Genomic DNA, 5,906 nt, shown 5'->3' on the forward strand with positions numbered 1-5,906 from the left:
TACAATTCAGTAAGCAGATGAAGATACAAACCTTTTGCAACAATTTCCATTCTGTATGGTGGAGGAATTAAAAGGCTGGTCTTAAATATCTGCAAACTGTTTCTGATCTCCATAAACTGTGCCATCACTTTGAAAACAGGATGTATGCTTCAGAGTGAAGTAAAACAAACAGGCTGATCTAACACAACAGCAGCAGCAAATTACCCCTGACAGTGCAGTATTTTTCAAATAATCCCCTATCCAAAGACCACAAAGTACAAAGATAGGAGAATTAGAGAGGAACTTCTGCCTGGAATGATTCACGCCTGAATAACACCTTACCTTTGAAGTTTCCACGGTGTCACATCCATTATATATGGCAAACTATGACCAAGACTAACTTAATTTTCTTGTTTGCTGATGCTCATTTTCACATATCCAGCAGCATGCCCAGCACATTTCATACATCTAAGTGTTCTCAAAAACTTGGGAGCATTCCTGCCTGAGCATTTGCAATCTTGGGCCTTATATTTAGTATTATATATATTACAGATGAACTTGTAAGTACATTACCCTTACTATTTCACTGCCAATAATTCTGATAATTGTTCTAGTTTCTATGATTTCTGAACAATCTCTACAGTGTACTACAGTTTTCTCATGTTTTTCAGAACGATTTAAAAAGAAATCCCCCAAAACTGCTCAGCCTTGCCTAAGGACAAGACCTTTGTAATCTCCAAAGAGCCCATTTTCATGCTTTATCCCTCTTGGTACCAGATATAAATATTTGTTGCGTATGTTGCTTCAGCAGAGTAACAACTCAGTTACTGTCCCAGTATTCGAACCAGCTGCTTTCAGCTGCTCCTGGCTGTGGTTGAGCCAGACCCATAACTGAGAAGAGGAAGCCCCCTGGACTTCCACTGGCCTCAGTAACCTCACTCCTTACTTTGAGGATGTCTTTTTTTAAATTGAGAAGGAATAAACTAGGGAGGGGAAAAAACAGATTTCAAAAAGGAGTCAGATGGGAGAAGGATTGTGGGAAATAGAAAGAGAACCTGACATTACCAGCATTTGTGCAGGCGAATTTTCCTATGCACTTTAAGTGGGCTGATCACATAGTAATGGCAACCAGAAGAGAACAACTTGGGCTATCCAATCCGGCAGGCAAAGCAGCAAGAGGTGGACTGCTGCCTAACTATGTGTATACTCCCAGCCCTACCAGATGAAAGCCAAGGTCTGCTGATCCTGCTGGTCTTGGCACCCTGCATGAAAAAATGGATCTCTTCTTTGACTGAAGATCTCTCATCTTCAGTAATGCTCAGCTAAGATGAGTGAATTCTCTAAATGAGTGCCTGCTGTGTTTGAATAAAGGAGAAATGCTGCCATCAGTAATAAGGAAGGATGCACAGAGAAAGAAAAGGTATAGGCACGCCTGACTCACTAGGCACAAGGAAGGCCCTGGTACTAGTCCAAAGAGCAAAAACTGGGTGCCGTTAGTGCCAGCCAAAAAGACAGAGCAGCACACAGAAGGCACTCAGTAGAGGCTTAAACTGGGTATTTAGAAGTTATTTCTTGTTGAGATTGACTCCTGCTTCCTATGTCTAATAATTTATTTCTGTCTTCAGACTCTATTCAGTGAGTGTTAAAGACTTCTTGGCATGGTAGGCTTTCTCTTTAGGATATCTGGCAAACTGCAGATATAATGAAGCAGAAGCTGAGGGCTCCAGCAGGTTTTTCCCTGTCTGAGGTCCCATACCTGTGAAATCAACCAGCAAAGATCCAAGCATATGCTATTCAACATGCACAGGCTACAATACATGATACTTTTAATATTGTATAACTTGCAGCCTCTAAAAGGTGACTTTTCAAAGTTTGCATCACGACTGCTTGAAAACAGCCAAGAAGCTACAATATCACAAGGGATGCAAAAGCTCACCACAAAGGCTGTGCCTATGCAGCCAAAGCTTATGCTAAAGGCCATAAACCTCTGTGCAGCTCCACAGAGATATTCAAAATAGAAACAGAGCTCGGACAAATGCCAACACCTACCATGACAGCCTGAGGCCAGTGATTCATGAGAACCTCTTGCCTGCCAGTGTGCCAAGCCTTACGCACTGAAAGCGAGACGAACAACTGACTCCTACCGCAGAGCTTTTTGCAGCACTCTGCTGCAGACTCTTTCTCAAAACAAGCTGTTCCCTGCCTGCTCCCCCACCTCTCCCCATCACACTGTAGCTAACACACCCTGACTGGAGATGGTGGTCACTGTCAGCCGCTCTTAACTACCTCATAGCTTTTCGAGGCTGCGGTGGGTGGGAGTTTGCACAGACGACGCTGGGACGCCAACCGCAGGACCCCACGCTGGCACACCGTACTTCTCCCCGGACAACGTTACTCTCCGGTTTTTTCTGTTACAGAAACGTAACAACAGCACCCTCCGCTGGTCTCTGCCACGAAGACACCTGCAGTAAAATGGCTGATGGAAGCTGCTTGCTTACGTTAAATCTAGAGAAATGCACCTTTTTCCTAAGCATACTAATAGGTCGTGTTGTCTGCAAGCGGCCTCCAGTCACTACACACATACATAGCTTAAAAGCAGGGGCAGTGACTACAGAGCTTATACACAGAAAAAGCACTTAATTTTAGTGTAACAAGATTCATAAATTATGTTACCGTGTACGAAAAGATATTTTTTTTTTTTCCCAAACAGACTAATCATAATTAGCACTTTACTTACAGCACCAGCCTTATTTGCAAGCTTGTAACGAAAAGTTAAATTGGGTATTACCATCATTTTCTTCCTCTAAGATTTCTGGCCACTGGATATGTGCAAAATTCAAATTAAAAAAAGGACAATCTAAGCCACTGTGTATGAGGAAGACAGGGTGTCTGTGTGCGTGAGAGCTGGCAAAAATTGTCCTTCATTTGATCCAGAAGTAGTAAATAGTGACTCTCTGTGATTAAGCATGTTCAGCACATTTTAATTTGTATTTTTCTTTGAAGATCACCTGCAAATTATTGGTTTAAAAAACTTTGTGTAGTTATAGAAACTCTTTAGCCATATTGAGATATCCAATAATAAAAACACAAAGGTCCATATGGAAAATAACAGTGTACCTAAACCAGTTCATGATCTGATTAAGTATTTATTTTGGGAAAGATATTTTCTTTCTTTTTTGATTATGTGCATTCATGCAGGTTAATACAGTTTATTTTTATTTTAGTGGCTACTCCTGCAGAGAAGCAGTGAATCCAAGAGGTGTCTGATATGTGTATTTGATTTTGATTAGTCTTATCAATTACATAACAAAAATACCTACACTGAAACTAGGAAAGGTCATTTATAGCCATTATTTTTGCTTAATGGAACTACATGGAAATTGGGTATTTATGTGGAATTTAAATGGATAGACTGCATTTGAAATATGCTCTCCAAGATCATGAGTGGATAGAAACAGAATACGTATGCAGTGACTAGATTAATTCTTACCACAAATTCCTTGACAACCTGACCATGAGTAAGAATTCACCTTGGACTAGATCTTCAGCCAGTATATTAGACAAACTTGAGTGAAATCAATATATACAGTGACTTCAAATTAGAAAGCAATCATAGTTTCCAAGACACAAAGATGTCCCTGAGCTGTGGGATAAAATCAGCATTATCTATCTCTGCTCAAAAAGGCAAGTGGTGGCACTGTTAGTAAATTTACCTATTCCACTTCTGGTGATGCTCAAGCTTCTTTCTAACTCTCTGACAGTGTGTAGGTTCTTATGGAATTTAGAAATCCCCAGATTTTGTATTATCAAAGCTAATAAAAAATAATTCCGTATATGATTGCTTAAAGGTAAAAAATTAACAAAAAATGAGGTTGAAGCTAATAAAAGCAAAAAATGTACAATGAAAGCTAACACACTCAGCCAGACTGTTAAGTCTACATAGAATCATTTAGGTTGGAAAAGACCTTTAAGATCAAGTCCAACCACTAACCTAGCACTGCCAAGTCCACCACTAAGCCATGTCCCTCAGCACCACATCTACCTGTCTTTTAAATATGTCCAGGGATGGTGACTCAAGCACTTCCCTGGGCAGCCTGTTCCAATGCTTCACAGCCTTTTCAGTGAAGAAATTTTTCCTAATATCCAATCTTAACTTCCCCTGGTGCAACTTGAGGCCGTTTCCTCTCGTCCTATTGCTTGTTACTTGGCAGAAGAGACTGACACCCACCTTGCTACAACCTCCTTTCCGGTAGTTGTAGAGCACGATAAGGTCTCCCCTCAGCCTCCTCTTCTCCAGGCTAAACAACCCCAGTTCCCAGTGGAATTCCCCTGAAAGGATGCAACTTGTTGCTGATGAGTTTTCAGGATTTTTAACTGCTTTGCATACACAGGTATCTATCACAAAATGTGACAGATAGAGTGATAGAGACAGTTAGATAGAGACAGTTGTATCTTCTCCTCGTTAATCTCTGTATTTTACAGTGAATTAAAAAAGGCTGAGGATTTTCCATGGTCTCTGTATCTGTCAAGTCACTGTGTTTTCAATAGAAAGCACAGAAGGAGAGGCAGTTGCTTTACTTTTTAATGAAAAGATACTTTTCCCCCCCGAGTTTACCTAATTTCTTCTAAGATTAAATTCACTTTTGATGTACCACTACAAGGCTTTTACAAAGAGAATACACTGTGCAAATAATTAGTTCATGGGGGTTTTTTGTTTGTTTTATAAAAACCACTTTCTTTTTACAAAGTCCTGCAAACTGAACAAATAAAAACAATTTACAGTTAATGTGTCTCAATTAAAACATTTAGAAGATTGAATTTTTCTTGTGCAATCCATCTTTATAGAGCTCTATGGGGGGAAACCCACCGCCCCGCAACTGACTTCTGACTACCAGATCACAGTGTCTTCTTTATTGCAAACTTCCTCTGAAATTACTATTTTGCTTCTCCTAATTAAAAATTGATAGACATAAACACAACAAAATAGGTAAACCATCAGAATAGATTTGGTAAGATCCTGACTAAATTATAACCAAAGCTGTCTGAAGATACAAACAAAGGCTTGCATATCCTACGTTTGAAGATATAGTCCTGGAAATTCTTTATTCTTCACATCTTTATATATCTAACTTAGGGTCTTTTGCCATGTCTTTGAACACAGGACACACTTTTAGTATGGTGCAATAAATGGCCTAATGCTGTAGGCCTCCTAAGACTACCATTTTATACTTGTGGTTCTCTACACTTTGTATTCTCAAAAAACCCAATACTTAGCATGACATATGTAAAGGACACCTGATGTCACCGACCTGAGAAACAATTGGGACAAGCAGTCCCAAGATATGACAATCCCAACAAGCATTGTCAATTAGTTAAAATCACTTTTGATTTTAACTTTGTCATTGATGCCACTGACTGAGGTCTCTTTAGCACATCTCTCACATTTAAACTGACAAATTCGATTACGCAGATCTCATAACATTTCATACTGATTAATCAGACTCAAATTCAGCTGCTCAGTTCCTTTCATTAAGGTAGTTTGAAATTCTGTATATTTTTTCTATTCATTAATCAAGTGGCTGTAACTAGCCTAGCTGAGATTTAGACACTCATTACTTTTTTAAAAAAACAAAATGGGCCAACAAAATGTAAAAAATAAAACAAAAGACAGCGGTTTCTGATGAAACATTCTCTGCAATGTCACAGTTAAGACGAAGCAAATACAGTTGCACACAGGAATACACCTCCTAAAATGTTTTAATAGCAAAAATGATTGAAATTCTTTTACTGTAATAGTCTGTTCTATAAGAGGACTGGAAATCTGCCACTGTATTATACTGGATTTTTCTCCAAAACAAACTACAGCCAGCACAGCTGGAGGTGATAGAAGTATGTCCAAGATAAATACCTATTCCCTGCCCTCCATC

The sequence above is a fragment of the Phaethon aethereus genome, assembly GCF_964289735.1.
Source record: "Phaethon aethereus genome assembly, chromosome: 3".
Lineage (NCBI taxonomy): Eukaryota > Metazoa > Chordata > Aves > Phaethontiformes > Phaethontidae > Phaethon > Phaethon aethereus.